Below are 26,646 nucleotides of genomic sequence, written 5' to 3'. Positions count from 1 at the left end.
ACTCTGCAGAGAAGATGGAGCTGGAGGAAGACCTGGTCTCTGGACCAGATGAAGAAGAAAAGATAACAGAGAAGATATCACTCAAGGCAGAAGACGTCACTTAGGTCACTGATATCATTGTGTGTTCTCCTGACTGTCCCATCAGAGCTGTAGTCACTTATAAGTTCTGCAGTGATGATGGGTAAAACTGTGTCCAATCTGTGTCTCTCCAGCTGTTACAAAACTACAACTCCCATTGCCAGAGGCTCTCCAGACATGATGGGAGTTTTAGCTATCCAACAGCTGAAGAGAAACAATTCAACCGAGGTGATCGGTGGGGGTTTCAGCAGTCGGCCCCCCACCAAAAAAATGGGCTGCTTATTATAAAATGCCCGGGCCCTGGGGGGGGGGGGGTCAGCAGGGAGGGTTAGGGAGTCCCGAGGTAATTTTTTTGCATTGGGGCCCTGTGGTTTCTAGATACACCCCTGCGCTGCGCATTGATACAGCATTGGGGGCAACGGTTAACAGCAGAAAGGGGCGTACAACAACTATATAGTGGCAAATTGTGCCCCGGACCATATAGTTGTTGTAGGCCCCTCTTTGCTAATAGTTTTCCCCTCCATATAGTTGTAGGCCTCTCTGAGAGGGGCCCAGGCCTACCACAACTATGGGGGCAACTATTAACAGAGGGGCCTACCACAACTATAGGGGCAACTATTAACAGAGGGGCCTACCCAAATTAGATGGAGCCCCCTATATAGTTTGGGTAGGCCCCTCTGTTAATAGTTGCTTCCATATAGTTTGGGTAGGCCCCTCTGTTAATAGTTGCTTCAATATAGTTTGGGTAGGCCCCTCTGTTAAAGGAGTAGTCTGGTGAAAAATAACTTATCCCCTATCCTGCACAGGCCCCGGCGGTTTGGTGGAAGCTGACGTCTGTACCCTCCGGCACACCTCCTCCATGTATCTCTACATGGAACGGGGGGGCAGGCCTTGAACTGTGTGAGGGGCCCCGAAATTTCTGTTCTGATGGCAGCCCTGTCCGCAACAAAGCAGTTGTAAAGCCAAAATAACTCACATCGTCAATTGTTGATTCCATCCTGGTTGAATACCCTGTTTTTTGAGTATGTAAGGACATTACATTAAATGCCACATGAACTCTCCCCAGTTTATTAGCCCTGTGAAGGACATTCACAAAATGCCCCAGGAACTGTTAATCCTCATCTTGGGCCAGTGGCCTTGTTCTTAGTCCGCCCTCAAGGACTGTATGCTGAGGACGGCTTCATTTAAGAGGGGAGTTTGTGGTGGCCCCCTACAGAAGTGACCCTTCTGTACACTATTGGTCCTATCAGGTGGAGTCAGTCCCAGTCCCCTTGCCCCCACACTCCTTAGAACTGTCATCATCCCTTTTATTGTATAAATAGTTAATGTATTATATTCATGTTAATGTGCTTTTAAGTGTTGTTGCTAAGTCTGTGTAACCAGGGAAGGTGCCAGTGACCAGGTGACTTGTTGGTGACCTATGGGAGTCCTCCAAATTGCTCCCTTATATAGCAGGGAGAAGCTAGATTAGTCAGATGAGTCTGAGGTGCAGTGAAGTGAAGACATGAGAGTGTCTGGTGTCCTAAGGGAGACCAAGGCCTAACCACACAGCCACGCTTCCATCATCAGTGAACCCCCTTCAGATGAAAGTCAAAGCCTGGTAAGCACAATTACAGGGGAGAAGTCTAGTCAGCATAGTCAAGTCTGTCAATCTAAAGTCAGCGTGGGACTTCATAATTGAGTCCAAGTCCACTACAAGCCCCACTGAGCCAGAAAGTCACTGGTCATCTCCTTGGGCCTAACTGAACTGTAAAGACTTTAACATCTGTCTGCCTCAGTAAAGCTGCCGTTGTTTTGTAACCTTGAATTGGCCAAGGTCCCGCTCTAGTTAGCAGACTGATCTACAAATCGTGGGATACGCATCTGGATGTGCCAGTAGGAATGCATCTCAGAAGGGCAATGGTGTAGAATCCTGTGCCATTCTACAAAAAGTTACCTCAGTAAAATTGGAAGATCCTGAACAGTGAGTACTATTTTGGCGTTGTACTAGAGAAGCTCAATATACTTAGAGACAATTACCTGTGCAGAACAAGTCAAGCTATCACCATTGGCACCTACAAGAAGTCATGGGATAGAATCGACCTCTGAGTCAGACACTGAGAAGAAAGGCAAGTAAGTATCCTCAATGTATTAAGATATATTCACCCACACAAGCAGCATTAAGAAACCCCCAGGGACACATTCAATATATAGGTTCCATGCAGAGGGACACAAGAAATGTGATTTGTTGCTATTGGCAACAATGACAGTTTTTAGACTTAAATGCTGTGATTGGTTGATGACCTCTATACAGCAACAAGATCTGGAAATGCAGTGATGGTGTGATGACCTATGAAATGAACCAGAGCTTTGTGGTCATAGGATGATGACCTCCAGACTGGGACCAGAGCTTTAAATGCTGTCACAGGTTGATGACCTTTGGACTGGGACTTCAGCTAGAAATGCTGTCATGGGGAAAAGACCTTTATACTTGGACCAGAGCTGGAAATACTGTGATGGTTTGACTGATAAGGAAGGTGTCTGATTGGCTCCAAATTTATACAGGACAATGACCCAAAACATACATTAAAGTGTTACTAGCATAACGTTTTTTTTTATGTCAGGCAAACATTGAGCTTGACAAAGACACACTTTATATAAGGATCAAAACATTGCTGCTATTTTCATGTACATACTATTTGAATAAACCTTAAGATGCACTAAATATGATGCCGGACTGATCTCCTCTATCTACTACGTCCACTAGAATTTGGTCCATCTGTTTTTTTTTTTGCATCCGCCACCCTCTGGAGCAAGAGATGTGGTCCTATTTGTGGAATTGGTTTTGAAGTCATGCAGAGATGTCAAAAGTTTTGATTGGTTGGAGTTTCAGTACTGAGAACCACACCAAGTGATAGATATAGCCGGGTGAAGCACATTCAACAGACAGACTCCATTATAGTCTGCCCAGTTGAAAGTAAAGCTCTCTGCTGCTCAGCACTGAAATCCTGACCGATCTAAACTTTTGACATATCAAAAGGTTTTCTCATGACAGTGACAAAAAACAAGGAGCCCTGGAAGGGGTAATATGGTCTCCATAAAGCCCTGATCACAACATCATCGAGTCTGTGTGGACTTACATGAATATTTATATAAGAAGACAATAATATTTGAGCAAACCTACAAACACAGAAGATATGTGGTTAGTTCTCCAAGATGTTTGGAACAACCTCCCTTCTTGAAAAACTGTGCAAGTGTACCTCGAAGAACTGATGCTGTTTTGAAGGGTGGTCTTAGCAATTGCTGATTTGAATTCGATTTCTCTTCTGTTCACTTGCGTTGCATATTGTTAATTGATAAAAAATAAACTATTAGCACTTTTATTTTTTAACCCCTTAACAACCCTGCACATATATTTATGCTCGTGGCCAGCTCCTGTTATGTGAAGCGCGCTTAGGAGCTGAGCGCGCTTCGTGTCTGTTGGGTCCTGGTTGCCATCAGCAACCAGGACCCGCAGCTAATACTGGACATCGCTGATCTCACTGATTAACCCTGTTATTAACCAAAGTTGATAGTTGCGTCTAAACCGGGTGAAAATACTGCCGGCTAACTCAGCAGAGCTGTTGGGGACCGCTACGGTGAAATCGTGCCGTCCCAAACAGCTGAGAGAACAGCGAGAGACGCCTTACCTTGCTCCTCACTGTCCGATCATCGATTGATTGCTCCATGCCTGACATCCAGGCTGGAGCAATAAAGCACATATTACACTGATCAATGCTATGCTATGGCATAGCATTGTTCAGTGTATGCAATCAAAGGATTGCATCTAATAGTCCCCTATGGGGGATAAAAAAAAATATAGCATATGTTTTCTATAGGAAGTGGACCGACAACACTCGGGGCCCCCAAACCAAAAAAAGGCAAGGGCCCCTGCTAGGCTCTGAAGCTCGTCCATCTTCTGCCACGCCCCTATTCCACCCAAATCCCACACACAATAAACTAAAAATTATATATGTAAGAAACACTTTTACGTAGGTAAATTTCCATGACCAATAATACTGATATACAAGGAGTAAATATATACCACCACACAATAACTGGATAATACCACTATATTGTACTTAATAAAACCACTATACACAGACCAGTATACTATAAATTATCTGTATACAATATAAGTGATTATATACAGGACCATATGGCAGTAGATAACATCTGTACACAGGATGTGTTTGCCATATAAGTGATTACTGTTACATTTTGGGACTCACAATTATGTCTTTTCTGATCAGCGACGTCCTCTTTCCTTTTCTTCTCCGTCCGGATAAGACCGCCATGTGGATCTCTTAACATCTGCAGGAAAAACATGTCAGACTCTGCATTTTTCCAGTGCCCTCTTCTCCTCTACACAATCTTTCCATATATAGGCCCACAAACTGTAATAATGCCCTCCTTGGTGTCCTGCACAGTAAAAGGGTAGGTAGGTAGGTAGCCAGGTAAATAGGTAACTAGGTAGGTAGATCAGGAAGTCAGATATGTAGGTATGTGACAAGCCAGGTAGGTAGAGGACTAGCTAGGTAGTTAGGCAGCCATGTATGAAGGCCAGGTAGGTAGATAGTTAGGTAGCTGTGTATGTAGGTAGTTATATAGCCTAGTATGTAGGTAAGTAATTAGGCATCCAGGTATAAAGTTAGGTAAGCCCCCCTTCCCCATAGGTATAGGCAGCAGATTTAACCCCCCCCCCCCCCCCTTCCCTGCAGGTATAGGCAACAGAGTAAACTCCCCCTTCCCTGAGGTATAAGCAGCAGAGTTAACCCCCCTTCCCCAAAGGTATAGGCAGCAGGGTTAGCCCCCACCCTTTCCAATAGGTATAGGCAGCAGAGTTAACCCCCCCTTCCCAATAGGTATAGAAACAGAGTTAACCCCCCTTTCTCCTTAGGTATAGGCAGCAGAGCCCCCCCCCCCCCCTCCTTCCCCGTTAGGTATAGGCAGAGTGGAAATCACGAATCACGAGCACAGTGCTCTCTGCTGACATCTCCATTTTAAGAACCTTCCTAAAATGGACAGAGATGTCAGCAGAGAGCACTGTGCTCGTGATGTCAACATAGAGCACTGTGTTCCAAAAAGAAAAGAATTTCCTCTGTAGTACTCAGCAGCTAATAAGTACTGGAAGGATTAAGATTTTTCATTAGAAGTAATATACAAATCTGTTTAACTTTCTGGCACCAGTTGATTTAAAAAAAAAAAAAAGTTTTCCACCGGAGTACCCCTTCAACCCCTTAAGGACCAAGGACGTACCGGTACGTCCTTGGTCCTGCTCTTCTGATATAACGCGGGGTTACACAGTAACCCCGCGTCATATCATGGCGGGCCCGGCGTCATAGTGAAGCCGGGACCCGCCTCTAATAGCGCGCAGCGCCGATCTCGGCGCCGCGCGCTATTAACCCTTTAGCCGCGCGCTCAAAGCTGAGCCGCGCGGCTAAAAGTGAAAGTGAAAGTTCCCGGCTAGCTCAGTCGGGCTGTTCGGGATAGCCGCGGCTAATCGCGGCATCCCGAACAGCTGACAGGACAGCGGGAGGGCCCCTACCTGCCTCCTCGCTGTCCGATCGCCGAATGACTGCTCAGTGCCTGAGATCCAGGCATGAGCAGTCATCCGGCAGAATCGTTGATCACTGGTTTCTTATGAGAAACCAGTGATCAACATAGAAGATCAGTGTGTGCAGTGTTATAGGTCCCAATGGGACCTATAACACTGCAAAAAAAAAGTGAAAAAAAAAGTGAATAAAGATCATTTAACTCCTCCCCTATTAAAAGTTTGAATCACCCCCCTTTTCCAATAAAAAAAAAAACACAGTGTAAATAAAAATAAAAATAAACATATGTGGTATCACCGCGTGCGGAAATGTCCGAATTATAAAAATATATCATTAATTAAACCGCTCGGTCAATGGCGTGCGCGCAAAAAAATTCCAAAGTCCAAAATAGTGCATTTTTGGTCACTTTTTATATCATTTAAAAATGAATAAAAAGTGATCAATAAGTCCTATCAATGCAAAAATGGTACCGTTAAAAACTTCAGATCACGGCGCAAAAAATGAGCCCTCATACCGCCCCATACACGGAAAAATAAAAAAGTTATAGGGGTCAGAAGATGACAATTTTAAACGTATTAATTTTCCTGCATGTAGTTATGATTTTTTCCAGAAGTCCGACAAAATCAAACCTATATAAGTAGGGTATCATTTTAATCGTATGGACCTACAGAATACATATCAGGTGTCATTTTTACCGAAAAATGTACTACGTAGAAACGGAAGCCCCCAAAAGTTACAAAACAGCGTTTTTTTTTCAATTTTGTCGCACAATGATTTTTTTTCCCGCTTCACCATAGATTTTTGGGCAAAATGACTGACGTCATTACAAAGTAGAATTGGTGGCGCAAAAAATAAGCCATCATATGGATTTTTAGGTGTAAATTTGAAAGAGTTATGATTTTTTAAAGGCAAGGAGCAAAAAACGAAAATGCAAAAACGGAAAAAACTCCGGTCCTTAAGGGGTTAACCCCCCCATTCCCCATAGGCAGAGTTAAAGGGGTATTCCAGGCAAAAACTTTTTTTTTATATATATCAACTGGCTCCGGAAAGTTAAACAGATTTGTAAATTACTTCTATTAAAAAATCTTAATCCTTTCAATAGTTATTAGCTTCTGAAGTTTTCTGTCTAACTGCTCAATGATGATGTCACGTCCCGGGAGCTGTGCATGATGGGAAAATATCCCCATAGGAACTGCACAGCTCCCGGGATGTGAGTTATCAGAAAGCAGTTAGACAGAAAAAAACAACTCAACTTCAGAAGCTAATAACTATTGCAAGGATTAAGATTTTTGAATCAAAGTAATTTACAAATCTGTTTAACTTTCCGGAGCCAGTTGATATATAAAAAAAAAGTTTTGGCTTGGATAACCCCTTTAACCCCTTCATGACCCAGCCCATTTTCACCTTCAGGACCTGGGCATTTTTTGAAAATCTGACCACTGTCACTTTAAACATTAATAACTCTGGGATGCTTTTACTTATCATTCTGATTCCGAGAAAGTTTTTTCGTGACATATTCTACTTTATGTTATTGGTAAAATTTCACTGATATTTGCATCCTTTCTTGGTAAAAAATCAAAAAATTTCATGAAAATTTTGAAAATTTTGCATTTTTCTAACTTTGAAAGTCTCTGCTTGAAAGGAAAATGGATATTTCAAATAAATGACATTTTGATTCACATATACAATATGTCTACTTTGTGTTTGCATAAAAAAATTGACAAGTTTTTACTTTTGGAAGACATCAGAGGGCTTCAAAGTTCCGCAGCAATTTTCCAATTTTTCTCAAGATTTTCAAAATCGTAATTTTTCAGGGCCCAGTTCAGGTTGGAAGTGGATTTTAAGGGTCTTCATATTAGAAATACCCCATAAATGACCCCATTATAAAAACTGTACCCCCCAAAGTATTCAAAATGACATTCAGTAAGTGTTTTAACCCTTTAGGTGTTTCACAGGAATAGCAGCAAAGTGAAGGAGAAAATTCTAAATCTTCATTTTTTACACTCGCATTTTCTTGTAGACCCAATTTTTGAATTTTTACAAGGGGTAAAAGGAGAGAAATCACCCTAAAATTTGTAACCCAATTTCTCTCGAGTAAGGAAATACCTCATATGTGTATGTAAAGTGTTCGGCGGGCGCAGTAGAGGGCTCAGAAGGGAAGGAGCGACAATGGGATTTTGGAGAGTGAGTTTTTCTGAAAGGGTTTTTGGGGGGCATGTCCCATTTAGGAAGCCCCTATGGTGCCAGAACAGTGGACCCCCCCCCCACATGTGACCCCATTTTGAAAACTATACCCCTCATGGAATTTAATAAGGGGTGCAGTGAGCATTTACACCCCACTGGCGTTTGACAGATATTTGAAACAGTGGACTGTGCAAATCAAAAATTTTATTTTTCATTTTCACAGACCACTGTTCCAAAAATCTGTCATACACCAGTGGGGTGTAAATGCTCACTGCACCCCTTATTAAATTCCGTGAGGGGTGTAGTTTCCAAAATGGGGTCACATATGGATATTTATTGTTTTGCGTTTGTCAGAACTGCTGTAACAATCAGCCACCCCTGTGCAAATCACCTCAAATGTACATGGTGCACTCTCCCTTCTGGGCCTTGTTGTGCGCCCCCAGAGCACTTTGCGCCCACATATGGGGTATCTCGGTACTCGGGAGAAATTGCATTACAAATTTTGGGGGGCTTTTTTCCCTTTTACCTCTTGTGAAAATGAAAAGTATAGGACAACACCAGCATGTCAGTGTAAAAAATTAATTTTTTTACACTAACATGCTGGTGTAGACCCCTACTTCACCTTTTCATAAGGGGTTAAAGAAAAAAAAGCCCCCCAAAATTTGTAAGGCAATTTCTCCCGAGTACGGCGATACCACATATGTGTCCCAAAACTGTTGCCCTGAAATACGACAGGGCTCCAAAGTGAGAGCGCGCCATGCGCATTTTAGGCCTGAATTAGGGATTTGCATAGGGGTGGACATAGGGGTATTCTATGCCAGTGATTCCCAAACAGGGTGCCTCCAGCTGTTGCAAAACTCCCAGCATACCTGGACAGTCAATGGCTGTCCGGCAATACTGGGAGTTATTATTTTGCAACAGCTGGAGGCTCCGTTTTGGAAACAGTAGCGTACCAGACGTTTTTCATTTTTTTGGGGAGGGGGGGCTGTGTAGGGATATGTGTATATGTATGTTTTTTACTTTTTATTTTAGGTTAGTGTCAGTGTAGTGTTTTTAGGGTACAGTTACATGGGCAGAGGTTCACAGCAAGTTAGCCGCTGGACGTTTGAGCTGCAGCGCAAAATTTGCGCCATCTCAAACTTGCAGCACTCACTGTAAACCTCCGCCCATGTGAGTGTACCCTGTAAATTCACATTGGGGGGAGGGGGCAAACATCCAGCTGTTGCAAACTCCGAGCATGCCCTTTGGCTGTCCGTGCATGATGGGAGTTGTAGTTTTGCAACAGCTGGAGGAACACTGGTTTGGAAACACTAAGTTAAGTAATAAACTTTCAAGTGTTTTGCAACCAAACTTAGTGTTTCCAAACCAGTGTGCCTCCAGCTGTTGCAAAACTACAACTCCCAGCATGCATGGTCTGTCAGTGCATGCTGGGAGTTATAGTTTTGCAACAGCTGGAGGCACTGAGGTAGGAAACGGACAATGTTTCCCAACTAGTGTGCCTCCAGTTGTTGCAAAACTACAACTCCCAGCATGCCCAGACTGCCCAGGCATGCTGGAAGTTGTAGTTCGGCAATATCTGAAGGATCAGATGTTGCCGAACTACAACTTCCAGCATGCTTGGGCAGTCTGGGCATGCTGGGAGTTGTAGTTTAGCAACATCTGGAGGTCCACAGTTTGGAGACCACTGTATAATGGTCTCCAATCTGTGCTCTTCCAGATGTTAGAGAACTACAACTCCCAGCATGCCTGGACAGACTGAGCATGCTGAGATTTGTAGTTTTGCGACATCTGGAAGAGCACAGATTGGAGACCATTATACAGTGGTCTCCAAACTGAGGACCTCCAGATGTTGCAAAACTACAACTCCCAGCATGCCCAGAAAGCCAAAGGCTGTCTGGGCATGCTGGGAGTTGCAGTTTTACGGCGATCTCACTGCTGCCAATGAAGATGCCGCCCTGCTGCCGGAAACTCACCTCCGGGACGCAGCGCCGCCGGGACCGCATGGAGGACGCCGCTCGCGCCGGGACCGCTCAGGACACCGCTCGGACGGGTAAGTGACACCGGGGGACAGGTCAGGGACACTTAGCAGAGCGGTGTGTGTCCCGATCCCCGTGATCGGGACTCACACACCGCGCTGCTAAGTATTCTGATAGCGAAACGCTTCTATCAGCTAGTCAGATTTGACCAGCTGATAGCAGCGATCGCTGGGGGGGGGGGGGGGGGGGGGGGGATGAAACCGTGGTCGCACGGTAAGATGGCTGGCAAGCAGTGATAGCCACCATCTTTCCGGGCGCTGCGGGATACCGCGAGTAGCGGCAAAAATGTTCATGACGTACCTGTATGTCATGGGTCGGGAACACCTTGCCACCCATGACGTACAGGTATGTCATAGGTCGGGAAGGGGTTAAACCCCCTTTTCCTCATATCTATCAGCAGGCATTCCGTGGACCCCCCATGTCGGCGATCGCTGCAAATCGCCGGTTAATTCAGACCGGCGATTTGCAGCGATTTCGGGCCAATGGGATCACTGGTGACCCCATCACCCGGAAAATAACAGTGATCGGAGCTGTCACAGACAGCTCTGACCATGCTAAAGGATAGGAGCAAGGTGGCAGTGCTGCCACCTCCTCCTATCCCCTGCCATTGGTCGATCAGGCTGACGACCAATGGCAGTTGGGGGAGGAAGGGTTAAAGTTCATTTCCCCTGCTCTGCCCACCGAACGAAGAGCGGGCAGAGCGGGGGAGAAACGAGGGGGGGGGGGGGGAGAACCGGCGGTGGAGACATTAGGAGTGCGGCCGGAAAGTGCGACAGAGGAGTCTGCAGTGAAGATCGCCGGTAAGTGATCTTCACTGTGGCCTTCTAAAAGTTGCAAAACTACAACTCCCAGCATGCCCAGAGAGCCAAAGGCTCTCTGGGCATGCTGGGAGTTGTAGTTTTGCAACATCTGAAGTGGCACAGTTTGGAGACCACTATACGGCATGCTAGGAGTTGTAGTTATGCAACAACTGGGGAAGAACAGTTTGGAGACCACTAAAACTGTCCAGGCATGCTGAGAGTTGTAGTTTTGCAACATCTGGAGGGCCACAGTTTGGAGACCACTGTGTAGGACTACAACTCCCAACATGCCTGGACAGTCTTAGTGGTCTCCAAACTGTTCTTCCCCAGTTGTTGCATAACTACAACTCCTAGCATGCCCAGACTGTCCAGGCAAGCTGGGATTTGTAGTTCTGCAACATCTGAAGGGTCAGATATTGCAGAACTACACCGCCCAGCATCCCTGACTGTCTGGGCATGCTGGGAATTGTAGTTTTGCAACAGCTGTAGGCACACTGGTTGGGAAACACTGAGCTATAGAGTCTGTTTCCTAACTCAATGATTCCAACCCATGTGCCTCCAGCTGTTGCAAAACTACAACTCCCAGAATGCACTGACAGACCATACATGCTGGGAGTTGTAGTTTTGCAACAGCTGGAGGCACACGGGTTGGAAACACTGAGCTAGAGTCTGTTTCCTAACTCAGTGGTTCCCCACCAGCGTGCCTACAGCTGTTGCAAAACTACAACTCCCAGCATGTACGGTCTGTCTTTGTGCATTCTGGGAGTTGCAGTTTTGCAACAGCTGAAGGTTTGGGGTGCCCTCCCCCCATGTGAATGTACAGGGTACATTCACACGGGCAGGTTTGCAGCGGGTTTCCTTCTACAAGTTTGAGCTGCGGCAAATTTTCCGCCATGCTCAAACTCCCAGCTGAAAATTCACTGTGTGAATGTACCCTAAAAATATTACACTACACTACACTGACAAAAAATAAAAAGTAAAACACTACATATACACATACTCCTACACAGTTACCCCCCCCCCCCCCCCCCCAATAAAAATGAAAAAGTCTCATACGGCATTGTTTCTAAAACGGAGCCTCCAGCTGTTGCAAAACAACAACTCCCAGTATTGCAGGACAGCCATTGACTGTCCTGGCAGGCTGGGAGTTTTGCAACAGATGGAGGCACCCTGTTTGGGAAACACTGCCGTAGGGTTTAGGTGGAGACAGGCGCCATTCTTGTCTCTGGGTCTGCCCCTATTGCAAAATCCTAATTTAGGCCTCAAATGTGGGTGGAGCGCTCTCACTTCAGAGCCCTGTTGTATTTCAGGGCAACAGTTTAGGGCCACATATTAGTATTTCTGTACTCGGGAGAAATTGTGTTACAAATTTTGGGGGCATTTTTCTCCTTTTACCCCTTATGAAAAGGTAAAGTTGGGGGGTACACCAGCATGTTAGTGTAAAAAATACAAATTTTTACACTAACGTGCTGGTGTTGCCCCATACTTTTCATTTTCACAAAAGGTAAAAGGAGAAAAAGACCCCAACAATTTGTAACGCAATTTCTCCTGGGTACGGAAATACCCCATATGTGGGCGTAAAATGCTCTGCGGGTGCACAACATGGCTCAAGAGTGAGAGAGCACCATGTACATTTGAGGCCTAAATTGGTGATTTACACAGGGGTAGCTGATAGTTACAGCAGTTCTGACATGAATACAAACAAAAACCACCCACGTGTGACCCAATTTTGGAAACGACACCCCTCAGGGAACGTAACAAGGGGTATAGTGAGCTTTAACACCCCACAGGTCTTTGACGAATTTTCGTTAAAGTTGGACGTGAAAATTAAAAATGTGTTTGTTTTTTTCCTGAAATGCTGGTGTTACACCAAATTTTTCATTTTCACAAGGGGTAATAGGAAAAAAGCCTCCTGTCAGGCCTAAGGCCTGATTATTAAAATCCTATATGTGTATTATAAATTATAACTGTGTGTGAGGTGTTATCCAAGACCTGGGGGTGGAGGTCATTCAGACTGTGGGTTTGTGTATTGCATTTTATTGGGGGTCTGGCTGTTTGGTTTCTCCTTTGAAGTCATGCACACTGGTCCCATCATATAATCAAACAGATAAGCGGTCAGGAAGAGAGAAGACCCCCTGGTGGGATCAGAGGGGAGGGGGGAATGGAGTCTCCCTCCCAAGAAAGCAGATATCATATTTAAACAATGCTAGACTCAAAGTTGGTGTGTTAAATGCTGTGCAACAAGCTGACAAGACCATCCTAAGAACAGCTGGAACTCACTCTCATGGACTGCTATATCATCATGCTGTAAGAACTTCATCTTTTGTTTTCTGAACTTGCCTTGCTAAACTCTTTTATATATTGTTATACCTGTATGTCATTTGTTCCTGTATCTTTATATATTGAGCACTGTGATACCTTTTATCAGATTAAATGTTTAATTAATCAGCTCTGGTCTTTGATCTCTAAATATATGAGCTCACCTTTCTGAAGGCAGCTCTGGTGGAAACACGTTTATCTAAGGGTTAATTTGGTGACTTGCTGGGACTAGTAGTGGATACCCAGAGGTCTGGTGGCCTTAACCCTTGCACCATCACACTCTCTCTAGCATCTTGGCTGGACCGATAGGGTGTGATCGTGACACCTCCCAAAATTTGTAACCCTATTTGGAAATACCCCATATGTGGATGTAATTTTTTTTTACTGTTCTGGCATCATGGGGGCTTCCTAAATGAGACATGCCCCCCAAAAACCATTTCAGCAAAATTCGCTCACCAAAAGCCAAATGTCGCTCCTCCCCTTATGAGCCCTCTACTGCACCCGCAGTGCACTTTACATCCACATACTTTACATCCACAGTATTTCCTTACTCGAGAGAAATGGGGTTACAAATTTTGGCGGGCATTTTCGCCTATTACTCCTTGAAATTAAAAGTTTGGGGTAACACCAGCATTTTAGTGTTTAAAAATCAAATTTTTTATTTTCACGTCCTACTTAAACAAAAGTTCGTCAATCACCTGTGGGGTATAACGACTCAATTTACCCCTTGTTACGTTCCTTGAGGGGTGTAGTTTCCATTAGACATGTGCAATTCGTTTCGTAACGAACACGGAACGAAACAAATTTTCCCGTTTTCGGATGTTCGTTACGAAAAGAATGCACGAAAAAAAAAATCACAAAATCCCGAAAAAGAATGCGAATATACAGTTAACGAATGCATTCGTTAACTAACGCATAACGAATATGCATGTTAACGAACAACGCATGCATTCGTTATCAGTATACCGAATGTCGGGGCCATGCATCAACTGCTATCCGGCAGTGCATAATGCTTAAGCTGCTGCCGGATAGCAGCTGAAGAAGCCTGGGCAGGTTCACTCACCATTCCGCGCTGCTCCAGGCCTTCCTCCGGTGGGTTCTGGGCTGGTCCTGGGCCTTCATACGGGTCTCCCTCTGACGTCGTCATGACGCCGTTGCGCACGCCGTCCCGTCATCCAATAGGAACGGCGTGCGGCAGCTACGGAGGCCCAGTAAGGCCTTGCGGCAGACAACGGTCGCTACGGAGGCCCAGTAAGGCCTTGCGGCAGACAACGGAGGACCGGAGAAGACCAGGACAGCCCAGCAGAGCCCAGCGGAGTACCGAAGAGGACTAGGAGAGCCCAGCGGAGGCCCGGGGACACCATCGGGAGCAGCGGGGACAGGTGAGTAGGACTTTACTTTTTTACATTGCGCGAATCCCTCAACATACGAATTACCATCGTATGTTGAGGGATCACTGGACATGTGCAGAACCAAAAATCAGAATTAACGAATGCATCCGAAAATGAAAAAATTTTTGTGGATGCATCCGAAAACCGAATATGACGAATGCACAGCATTCCGAATATTCACAGAACCAAAACATTTTAAAAAACGAAATCAAACAAAACGAAAAAAAAAAAAATTTTGGTTCTGCACATGTTTAGTTTCCATGATAGTATGCCATGTGTTTTTTTTTTTTAACTGTTCTGACATCATGGGGACTTCCTAAATGCGACATGCCCCAAAAACAATTTCAGTAAAATTTGCTCTCCAAAATGCCATTGTCGCTCCTTCCCTTCTGAGCCCTCTAGTGAACCCACAGAACACTTTACATCCAAATATGAGGTATTTCCTTACTCGAGAGAAAATGAATTACAAGTTTTGGGGGGCCTTTTTATCTTTTACCCCTTGTAAAAATGAAAACAATGGGGCTACAATAACATGCAAGTGTAAAAAAATGAGATTTAACAAACTTTTTAATGTCATTTTGAATACTTTGAGGGGTGCAGTTTTCATATTGGGGTCCATCATAGGGGATTTCCAACATAAAGACCCTCAAATTCACTTCTAAAGTCAACTGGTCCCTGAAAAAATTCTGATTTCTGAAATTGCTGCTATACTTTGAAGCCCTCTGATGTCTTCAAAAAGTAAAAACATGTCAACTCTATGATGCCAACATAAAACAGACATATTGTATATGTGAATCAATGTGTAATGTATTTGACATGTCCCTTTTCCTTACAAGCAGAGAGCTTCAAAGTTAGAAAAATGCTACATTTTACAATTTTTCCTGAAATTTTTGAATTTTTCACCAAGAAATGATGCAAAAATCGACAAAAAATTACCACTAACATGAAGCGGAATATGTCATGAAAAAACAATCCCTGAATCAAATTTATAAGTAAAAGCATCTGAGTTATTAATGCTTAAAGTGATAGACGTCAGATTTGAAAAAAATGCTCCCGTCCTTAGGGTCATAATGGGCTCCGTCCCCAAGGGGTTAATAGAAGTAATTTACAATTCTGTTTAACTTTCTGGCATCAGTTGTTGATTTAAAAAAAAAAAAAAAAAAAGGTTTCCACCCGAGTACCCCATTCAGCATTCTTACTTTGCAGCCTTTTTTGCACACCTGCCTAAAACTTTTGCACAGTACTGCATGGGGAAAATTTATTAAAGCGTGCCTGAAATATCACAGAAAAAAATAATGCTTATATATGTTCCTTACTAGGTCATGCATGCTTTACACGCCTTTATATGGGTCTAGCTTCTGTATTTGGCTCAATCCCTCTGTTCTGCTGCAAACTCATTCTGACATACACTGCTCAGGAAGGGGCATGTCCGAGACAGACACTGAGCCCGCCCTCACTAACATGAATCCACTTCTGCTGCTGTCTGCTTTGCATGGTCTCTTCGTCCAATCACTGCAGGCTGCTATGTAACCTACTTCTCTTTATTTTCTGACAGGACAGGAGTGAGCACAGAGGAGTGCTAGTCCCGCCCTCACATACTGGACTTTATCCTAGCTTGTTCTTTAGCTAGGACAAAGATGATGATGCAAATGGGCAGGATTATGTTTTGGAGAGTATGGGCACCCCTAGTGGTCTTTTTTTTTTATTTATTTTTTTATAAGCCATAATTTCTATAAAAAGTAGCTAAAAATGTTTATGAAGTATATTAGATTTTTTTTTTTATTAACTGGTGCCAGAAAGTTAAACAGATTTGTAAATTACTTCTGTTTTAAAAATCTTAATCCTTCCAGTACTTATCAGCTGCTGTATGCTCCAGAGTAAGTTATTTTCTTTTTGAATTTATTTTCTGTCTGACCACAGTGCTCTCTGCTGACACCTTTGTCCATGTCAGGAAATGGACAGAGGTGTCAGCAGAGAGCACTGTGATCAGACAGAAAAGAAATTAAAAAATGAAAGAACTTCCTGTGAAGCATACAACAGCTGATAAGTACTGGAAGGATTAAGATTTTTAAATAGAAGTCATTTACAAATCTGTTTAACTTTCTGGCACCAGTTGATTTAAAAAAAAAAAATTTTCCACTGGAGTACCCCTTTAAGGGCAGTGTTTTACAACACAGTCTTAAAGGGATACTGACAGCAAAATCACCCGCTCAAACCTGTTTATACAGGGTAAGGCTGGGTTCACACTACATTTTTCAACTACGGTTCCCGCATACGTTTTCTATTGAAAACCGTATGGGAAAAAAACGGATGGAACAGTATGGGAAAAAGTAAACCGTATGCGTTTTTAAACAGTATACTGTTTTTAAAAGTGCATACAGTTCCGTCAGTTTTTATAGAAAAAAAAACCATACGTTTTTGAAAATGTCCATTTTTAATGGGAGGGGTCTTGGGTGGGGACTTTAGGATTCAAATGCACATGTGCAAAGTAAAAACGTATACGTTTTTCCCCGTATGGAACCGTATACATGTGCGTTTCCCATTGACGTCCATGTTAAAAAAAACATATGCGGTTGCAGTACGGTTTTTAAACCGGAGTCAAAACTGTGGTTGACCACGATTTTGTCTCCGGTTTAAAAACCATACTGCAACCGCATACGTTTTTTTTTTAACATGGACGTCAATGGGAAACGCACATGTATACGGTTCCATACGGGAAAAACGTATACGTTTTTACTTTGCACATGTGCATTTGAATCCTAAAGTCCCCACCCAAGACCCCTCCCATTAAAAATGGACAAAATTTTCAAAAACGTATGTTTTTTTTTTCTACAAAAACGGACGGAACAGTATGCACTTTTAAAAACAGTATACTGTTTAAAAACCCATACGGTTTACTTTTTCCCATACTGTTCCATCCGTTTTTTTTCCCCATACGGTTTTTGATAGAAAACGTATGCGGTAACCGTAGTTGAAAAACGTAGTGTGAACCCAGGCTAATAGTGCCAGTGACACTGATTCCTTTTCTTTTTTTTTTTTTTTTTAATATTAGGGGCTCTGTTCCCGAGTTATTGGCCCAAAAAATGTAAAGGGTTTGAATACTTAGGCTGCTTTCACACTATAAAAATTCATCCGTCATAAATGTCCGTTAAAAAAAACCCTGAAAATCATCCGTTAAACGGCCGTTAGAAAATCCCATTATAGTCTATGGTATTTTTACATTATCTGTTTTAACCCGTTATAGCCCATTATTAATAACGGACGTTATTTTGTGATGGGTGATAGTAACCGGAGAAATATTGAATGCGCTATTTCTTCTGTTCATTCGCCCGTCACAAAATAACGTCCCTTCTTAATAACGGACTATAAGGGGTTAAAACGGGTAATGTAAAAATACCATAGACTATAATGGGATTTTCTAATGGCCGTTAGGGATTTTCTAATGGCCGTTTAACAGAAGATTTTCAGTTTTTGTTTTTTTTATAACAGATGAATTTTTATAGTGTGAAAGCAGCCTTACATAGATGGAATCCCTCCGCTTGGGTCATCACAGGTTTCCAAACAAAAGGGACGGTGGCGGCACTCTACAGAGCGATAGACTAAATCACGTGTTGTTTCCAGTGACAGAGTCTCTGATCAGTACTAAGGGGTCTGTTGTTCTAGAAGTCAAATGAGGGTCCACTTTGTCATTATGGAGTCAGGAGTGCAGAATGATGGGGGGGGGGGGACTGTTTGTTTGTTTGTTTTTTCATTTATTTTATCACAAAGATCTAAAAACTTTCTGTAACCACTGTATGTAACCAGTACATACAATAGCCCAGTGTTCCCCATCTAGGGTGCCTCCAGCTGTTGCAAAACTACAACTCCCAGCATGCCAGGGCATGCTGGGAGTTGTAGTTTTGCTACAGCTGGAGGCATCCTGGCTTTAAAAGACTGCAATAGCTACTGGAATGATGGGAATTGTAGTTTTGCAACAGCTGGCGGCATCCTGGCTTTAAAAGACTGCAATAGCTGTCTGGAATGATGGGAATTGTAGTTTTGCAACAGCTGGAGGCATGCTGGCTTTAAAAGACTGCAATAGCTGTCTGGAATGATGGGAATTGTAGTTTTGCAACAGCTGGAGGCATGCTGGCTTTAAAAGACTGCAATAGCTGTCTGGAATGATGGGAATTGTAGTTTTGCAACAGCTGGAGGCATCCTGGCTTTAAAAGACTGCAATAGCTGTCTGGAATGAGGGGAATTGTAGTTTTGCAACAGCTGGAGGCATGCTGGCTTTAAAAGACTGCAATAGCTGTCTGGAATGATGGGAATTGTAGTTTTGCAACAGCTGGAGGGACATAGGTAGAGGAACACTAGTGAAGACCATGCCATGGTGAAGAGAAGGAACCGTTGCTAGTCAGTTCCACAACACTACTGAGGCACTATGCACAGTCAGCTTTGTTATACTAGAAAATAGAGAAGCCCTTTGAGGAAATAAACCCCCAGAGGGCTCTGAACATGCTGAGGCATTGCTGCTGCCACCCAGAAGTCTGACGTGCCAACTTTTCTGGAGCCTAGAATGTACCATAGGACCCAGAGGAATATATCCTGTCACCCATATGACAAGACCCAGCAGCTCTCCTACAGTCATTCCCCACCTTGCCCTGCACTACATCTGGCTGGCATCTGTCCCCTCCCCCTGACCCTGGCACGTCCCCCCCCCAGGATAGGCAGCAGCAGCCTGGCATGTCATTGAGCCCGTTCCAGGGGCGGAGCCAGCGTGACACATCAAGGGCTTGTGAGAGGAGAGGAGGAGGCAAGGCTTCTGGCTCACATTCACGGGGCAGCTGCCAGCTTTCTCCTGCTGTGAGGTCCTGAGCAAAGGTGGGCAGGGAGGGCATCCCCTACCGTCAGCCACAGCAGCTACCAGCCAAGGTAAGGATAAGCGTCCAGTCTGTGCCGTGCAGCTGCTTCTCTCCGGTGCCTACATGGACTTGTATAGATGGAAACGCTGTGGCATCTTGTTATAGTCCACATGGGTATAGGATAGGAGTCATGTGGGCACCTGTGGTGTAGTATACTTGCTGCCTATCCTCCTGCCCTGTATATACTCAGTAAGGAAATTGCTATTGGTAATACTAGTATATTGTATGAAGTGGATGCTAGTGGGGTCATGGCTGCATTTGTGGTGCATGTTTACACCAGTCATCATCCATTGACATCACTTTTATTGGGCTACAGTGTTGTTGGCCAATGGTTTTCTGCATTATTTTGTTTTCTTACTGGTGGGCCATTGGAAGGTTTCTTATTATGTGGGGTCTTCCCTCAGCAAAGCACTTTCCCTATGCACTAGGGCAGTGGTCTCCAAACTGTGGACCTCCAGATGCTGCAAAACTACAACTCTCAGCATGCCCGGACAGCCGTTGGCTGTCCGGGCATGCTGAGAGTTGTAGTTTTGCAACATCTGGAGGTCCACAGTTTGGAGACCACTGCCCTAAGCTATTCCCAGCCCATGGGTATCGGAGAACCCTAATAGTCCACCAACTTTATTAATATAGAAAGTGCTGCACTGAAACTGCAGAGACTTTTGCGCCAGAAATGGTGCAGGGCATGTTTAGCATATAAGAAATGTGGATACGGGTATAGGGAACAGTCACTTTGCCTTCTGCTTGACCGATGGGGAAGATTGTTCATGTCAGCTTTGGCGGCAGCTTTTTCGACTTTTTTAACGTAAACGTGGGGCATTGGCGTTGACTGAAAGCTAACATTTGGTGCAAAAAAAAAAAAAAAGAAAGTAAATAAATACATAAAAAAAAGCTAATAGTTCATAATGAAAAGCAAGGCAACACCTTCATGTATGTGATTTATTGTGCAGAGTGCATGTCATAGAAAGAACTGATTTATTCTCCCGCAATGTTCTTGCCCCTGAGTGGTCCCTCCCCCCCCTCAACCTCTAGGTCCCATAGCAGCTGCTATGGCTGTGGTGCTGTTTTGTGAACAAACAAAAGAGCGGACCCTTTTATCTAATTCTATACAACCCCTTTTCAGCAATACGCTGCCTGTCTAGCGTCACTTATCCCAGTCATCATCTGTTATTGCGGAGGAATGAGGCTGCTCCTTCATCCTGCAGCAGTAGCATTAAAGGGGTACTCCGGTGAAAACCTTTTTCTTTTAAATCAACTGGTGGCAGAAAGTTAAACATATTTGTAAATTACTTCTATTAAAAAAATCTTAATCCTTCCAGTACTTATAGGCTGCTGAATGCTACAGAGGAAATTCCTTTCTTTTTGGAACACTGATGACATCACGAGCACAGTGCTCCCTGCTGACATCTCAGTCCATTTTAGCAACCATGCATAGCAGATGTATGCTAAGGGCAGCATGGTGGCTCAGTGGTTAGCCTTGCAGTGCTGGGGACTTGGGTTCAAATCCCACTAAGGAAAACAATAAATAAAGCGTTATTATAATAACGTCAGCAGAGAGCACTGTGTTTGTGATGTCATCAGAGAGCATTCCAAAAAGAAAATAGTTTCCTCTCTAGTATTCAGCAGCTAATAAGTACAGGAAGGATTAAGATTTTTTAATAGAAGTCATTTACAAATATGTTTAACTTTCTGCCACGAGTTGATGTAAAAGAAAAAAGGTTTTCACCGGAGTACCCCTTTAATCCTGGGATCCATTCAGAGAGTGACTGTCCATGTAACAAGTGGATGGCCAGATCCCCCAAGGCTCCTTGAGCAAAGTCTTGATATATTGCCAAAATTCATATGTTGCTATTATGGAAAGTGATCAGCACAAACAACCACAAAGCTAAGGCACTGCTAGCATTTTATAGCACCCGAGTCAAAGGTATATATCAGGAGCACCAGTACAGTCCTCGTCCAGCAGCCCGACTCCACAATGTAGCCGCTGCCACCAGACATGACTACAAACAACACCCCAGGACCTGCTCGCCTCTCCCCCCTTTGGTTTTAGTAACTACGCTCCACTATTTTCACTCTTTTATTTTACAGAATAGTTATCTGCCCCACTCTTCTACAGTGGTCCCTCAAGTTACAATATTAATTGGTTCCAGGACGACCATTGTATGTTGAAACCATTGTATGTTGAGTTCATAACTCTATGGAAACCTGGTAATTGGTTCTAAAGGCACCAAAATGTCATCCAAAAATTGGAAAAACTGAGGATTAAAGAAAAATAAGTAGATAACTAATATAGACAAAGCAAAACACTGGTCTATGTAGAGGACAGGAGCTTCTTCAGGGTCGTGTACACTACAAAGTGTCCCAAAAAAGTAACATGGAGTCACTCTCACCTGGTGTCCAAAGGAACAGCTAACCCTGGGACAAGAAAAGTGTACAGAACATGTAATACCTCCCTGTACTGTAGGGGGTGCTACCAGACACCAGTCAGTGCTTCAGTAATACAGGTGTATTACCAGTGAATATCCATTCTGATTGGCCAGTTCTTCCGGCCATTTACATGTTTCACAGATCTGGACTGTCCGTACATTGTATGTTGAGTCTGGTTTCAACTTATTATGGTCCAGAATAGACCATTTTATGCTGAAACTATTGTATGTTGAGGCCATTGTAAGTTGAGGGATCACTGTATTTCATAGAAATTAAAGGGGTACTCAGGAGGGAAAAATATGTTCAAATCAACTGGTACCAAAAAGATAGACTGTAGATTACTTCTATTAAGAAATCTAAATCCTTCAGTACTTATCAGCTGCTGTATGCTCCGGAGGAAGTTGTGTTGTTCTTTCCAGCCTGACTACAGGGTTTTCTGCTGCCACCACTGTCAGTGTCAGGAACTGTCCAGAGTAGAAGCGAATCCCCTCTCCTGCTCTGGACAGTTCCTGACACAGACAGAGGTGGCAGCAGAGAGCACTGTGGTCAGACTGAAAAGAACTACACAATTTCCTCTGGAGCATACAGCAGCTGATAAATACTGGAAGGATTAAGATTTTTAAATAGAAATAAATCACAAATCTGCATAACTTTCTTGCACCAGTTAATCTGAAAAAAAAATTCCCCTCGAGTACCCCTTTAATTTGCATCCTTCACGGCCTGCCACTAGCTGCACTGGTGAATGGAGAGGTGATCTCTGCACTGGGCCTTCTATACTGGACCATCTGTCATGATTGTGCCCAGTGCCATGCCCACCTATTGTACTATTATGTGATTTATTAAGGATATACCAGCTATTGACACTGCATCCCTCCTCATTAGAAGACAAAGTGGCTCCATGGATAGCTCTATCGCCTTGTGGGGATTCTGGATTTTAATCTGACCAAGGAAACCATCTTCATGGAGCTTGTATGTTCTCCTTGGCTTGAATAGATTTCCAGTGGGAACTTTGGTTTCCTTACACAAACATATGGATGGGTAAAGTTGGAATTTAGATTGTGAGACTCAGTAGTAACAGGAACCAATGTGAATGAATACAATCTTTGCACAATGCTACGGCATATAAAGAAATTATTATTATTATTATTATTGTTATCATGTGCTACAGTTACCAAACACCCACTTTCCTGCAGGGAATAAGGCTCCTTACTCAGCCCTGCTCATTTCTCTACATCACCCAATATATTGCTCCATTTATTAGAAGTACAAGCAAAGAAAAGTTTATAAACCCCAGGAGGACTTGTGGCGGATGCCATGCCCCACCTGCCACCCATAGGCCCTTTTCATAAAAGTAAATATATATATATATACCATATGTTAGAAGTTTATTATTGGTATGAAATAGTGTATACACTGTTCTTTATTCTTAGGAGTATATTGGCCTACTGGACACTGTTTTGGCCTTCATCAGGCTAAAGGAACTCTATGGATGGTGCTTTTCTGGAGTACACGCCATGCCGACATAATGAAAGTCATGTGAACACAGCCTAAATTTTTACTTTACTTAAGAGAGTCACAGCATGAGCCATATTCTGTTATTGTGGGGCAACATTTTTAGGGCCTCGATATATACTCAAGTAGCATGAGCATTGTCATACAGCACTCTGGTTTGTACATATGACCTTTAATATTATTTAAAGAAGCTGCAGGCAATGTCAGATATTGTGTTTACAGATGTCAGTTGAGTCTGACAATATGAAATGACTTCTGGTTACATTTAGAAAATTAGAAAATTCAGGCGTCTCATTCAGTAGGCCATAGTATAAACATTATATAAAGGGTCCAGGTGACTACTATACATGTACAACTAAAAAATATCAAATTGTTAGACTGCAAAGTGATTTTTCTAGCCTGGAGCCCACGTAAATAGACATGTAAGATATATAAAACATAACATGCTGGCTGTCTGCGGCCACCACTACAGGAAGCACGGGAGCTCACCCTGTACCGCATTCGTACTGCATTATTTTTTCTTTTTTAAACACATTTTATTGAAAATTTTCAAGAAAAAGAGAAGAAAAACAGTATAACAATCCAACGATAGAGCAAAACATTCGCCATTTGGATACAGAGCCGTGCAATAGGGTCATTAGGACATGTGGATATATGGACTGATACATGAGCAATATGTAGTCAGAACAGTATTTAATCACATCAACAGTAGAGCTACACAGTTCAAGAATCCCATTCAAACGTGTATGCATAAACATTGTAAACGTGTACCCCCTTGACAGATATAGCAATGGTGTATTCATGATGGAAGTTGCAAGGCCCCCAAGGTATTCCCGATGACTCCCAAACAGTACACTGCATTTTTTTTTAAATGTTTTACTTGTTTTTATTCTATTATGTTTTTATATTTTTTATAAATTTTTTGCTGTATAGAATAACGTAGCAATCTGTGCTATTGTGTTTGCCAGAAAAAAAGTATGTGTTGCATTGAGTTTCTTTGCTATAATGTAAGTCAATGGGAAATGTATTCTGCTGTATGGTAGAAAAAGACTGGAAAAGATATAAAATACATAATGGAGATTAGTTAAAAATAGTGCAAGAGAAAAGTGAAGAAGTTGCCCACAGCCAGACAAGCTTTTCTCTTGCGCAAGCTTTAAAAATTCTGCTCCAGTGGGTCTATAAAACTATGACTTCCAGGCAGATGTGGTCTTCGACCAGTCCTGATGGATAAAAAGGATACACAGCTGCTGTCACATGAGGACAACTTTGTTTCTTTCCTTCTTCTGTCTGTCTAGCACAGGGGTCTCAAACTCAAATGATCTGGGGGCCACTGGAGGTAGCGGCTGGGTGAGGCTGGGCCGCATGCACCCCTCACATTTAATGCCCCCATCATGCTGCCCTCACATATAATGCTCCCATCATGTGCCCCCCATCATCCACCAGTAACACCCCCCACCAGTAGTAGCACCCAAATCATCCACCAGGAACAAGACTGAACTTGTTTTAGTCTTTGTTCTACGGATGAATGGACAAGCTTTGCAGCCACTACACCCAAAATGACCAAGAATCTGGCATTGCAACCAGGAATGCAAAGGTGTTGGTCTGATGTAGTGGCTGTGAACCAAGCGGTCCTGCAAACTACGCCCCTTATGAAAGGTTACCAGTGGACAATCTGCCACTACCATAACTAGTAAAGGATCCATTTGTAAAATGCACCAGTTCCTACGGAGAATGTTGTAGATATCGGACTGATGATCATCAAAGGTCCCTATTGTCACGATGCCGGCTGGCAGGTAGTGGATCCTCTGTGCCAGAGAGGGATTGGCGTGGACCGTGCTAGTGGATCGGTTCTAAGTCACTACTGGTTTTCACCAGAGCCCGCCGCAAAGCGGGATGGTCTTGCTGCGGCGGTAGTGACCAGGTCGTATCCACTAGCAACGGCTCAACCTCTCTGGCTGCTGAAGATAGGCGCGGTACAAGGGAGTAGACAGAAGCAAGGTCGGACGTAGCAGAAGGTCGGGGCAGGCAGCAAGGATCGTAGTCAGGGGCAACGGCAGGAGGTCTGGAACACAGGCTAGGAACACACAAGGAAACGCTTTCACTGGCACGATGGCAACAAGATCCGGCAAGGAAGTGCAGGGGAAGTGAGGTGATATAGGGAAGTGCACAGGTGATAACACTAATTGGAACCACTGCGCCAATCAGCGGCGCAGTGGCCCTTTAAATCGCAAAGACCCGGCGCGCGCGCGCCCTAGGGAGCGGGGCCGCGCGCGCCGGGACAGGACTGACGGAGAGCGAGTCAGGTACGGGAGCCGGGGTGCGCATCGCGAGCGGGCGCTACCCGCATCGCGAATCGCATCCCGGCTGGAGGCGGTATCGCAGCGCCCCGGGTCAGTGGATCTGACCGGAGCGCTGCAGTGAGGAGAGTGTAGCGAGCGCTCCGGGGAGGAGCGGGGACCCGGAGCGCTCGGCGTAACAGTACCCCCCCCTTGGGTCTCCCCCTCTTCTTAGAGCCTGAGAACCTGAGGAGCAGACTTTTGTCTAGGATATTGTCCTCAGGTTCCCAGGATCTCTCTTCTGGACCACAACCCTCCCAATCCACTAAAAAAAAGGTTTTCCCTCTGACCTTTTTGGATGCCAGAATCTCTTTGACGGAGAAGATGTCCGAGGAGCCGGAAACAGGAGTGGGAGGAACAGATTTGGGAGAGAAACGGTTGATGATAAGTGGTTTAAGAAGAGAAACGTGAAAGGCATTAGGAATACGAAGAGAAGGAGGAAGAAGAAGTTTGTAAGAGACAGGATTAATCTGGCACAAAATTTTGAAAGGACCAAGATAGCGTGGTCCCAACTTGTAGCTAGGGACACGGAAGCGGACATATTTAGCGGAGAGCCATACCTTGTCTCCAGGGGAAAAAATGGGAGGAGCTCTTCTTTTCTTATCCGCGAACTTCTTCATGCGTGATGAAGCCTGTAAGAGAGAATTTTGGGTCTCTCTCCATATGATGGAAAGATCACGAGAAATTTCATCCACAGCGGGCAGACCAGAGGGCAAGGGGGTAGGGAGGGGGGGAAGAGGGTGACGGCCGTACACCACGAAAAATGGGGATTTGGAGGAAGATTCAGAGACTCTGAAGTTATACGAGAATTCGGCCCATGGTAGAAGATCTGCCCAGTCATCCTGGCGGGAGGAAACAAAATGTCGTAAATAATCACCCAAGACCTGGTTAATTCTTTCTACTTGTCCATTGGATTGAGGATGATATGCAGAAGAAAAATTTAATTTAATCTTGAGTTGTTTACAGAGAGCCCTCCAGAATTTAGACACGAATTGGACGCCTCTATCCGAGACGATCTGCGTGGGCAACCCGTGAAGACGAAAAATGTGTACAAAAAATTGTTTAGCCAACTGAGGCGCTGAAGGA

The 26,646-nt window shown here is 44.0% G+C and overlaps 1 protein-coding gene across 2 annotated transcripts in view; it reads left to right on the top strand.

Moving 5' to 3' along the window:
* The first annotated feature begins 1,561 nt into the window (after window positions 1-1,561).
* The window catches only part of CDK18 (cyclin dependent kinase 18), a 222,569-nt gene continuing 197,484 nt past the window's right edge, over window positions 1,562-26,646 (top strand). Inside the window, exon 1 of one of the 2 annotated variants that reach the window (XM_056558054.1) lies at window positions 1,562-2,190. The gene's annotated coding sequence lies outside the window, so the exon portion shown is untranslated. Of the gene's footprint in view, window positions 2,191-19,025; window positions 19,296-26,646 lie in introns of those variants that run through there. The other variant, XM_056558053.1, reaches the window with a different exon arrangement.

This window comes from Hyla sarda, chromosome 2 (assembly GCF_029499605.1).
Source record: "Hyla sarda isolate aHylSar1 chromosome 2, aHylSar1.hap1, whole genome shotgun sequence".
Taxonomy (NCBI): Eukaryota; Metazoa; Chordata; class Amphibia; order Anura; family Hylidae; genus Hyla; species Hyla sarda.
The sequence above is the reverse complement of the archived record's forward strand: the minus strand, read 5'-3'. Positions and strand labels throughout refer to the sequence as shown.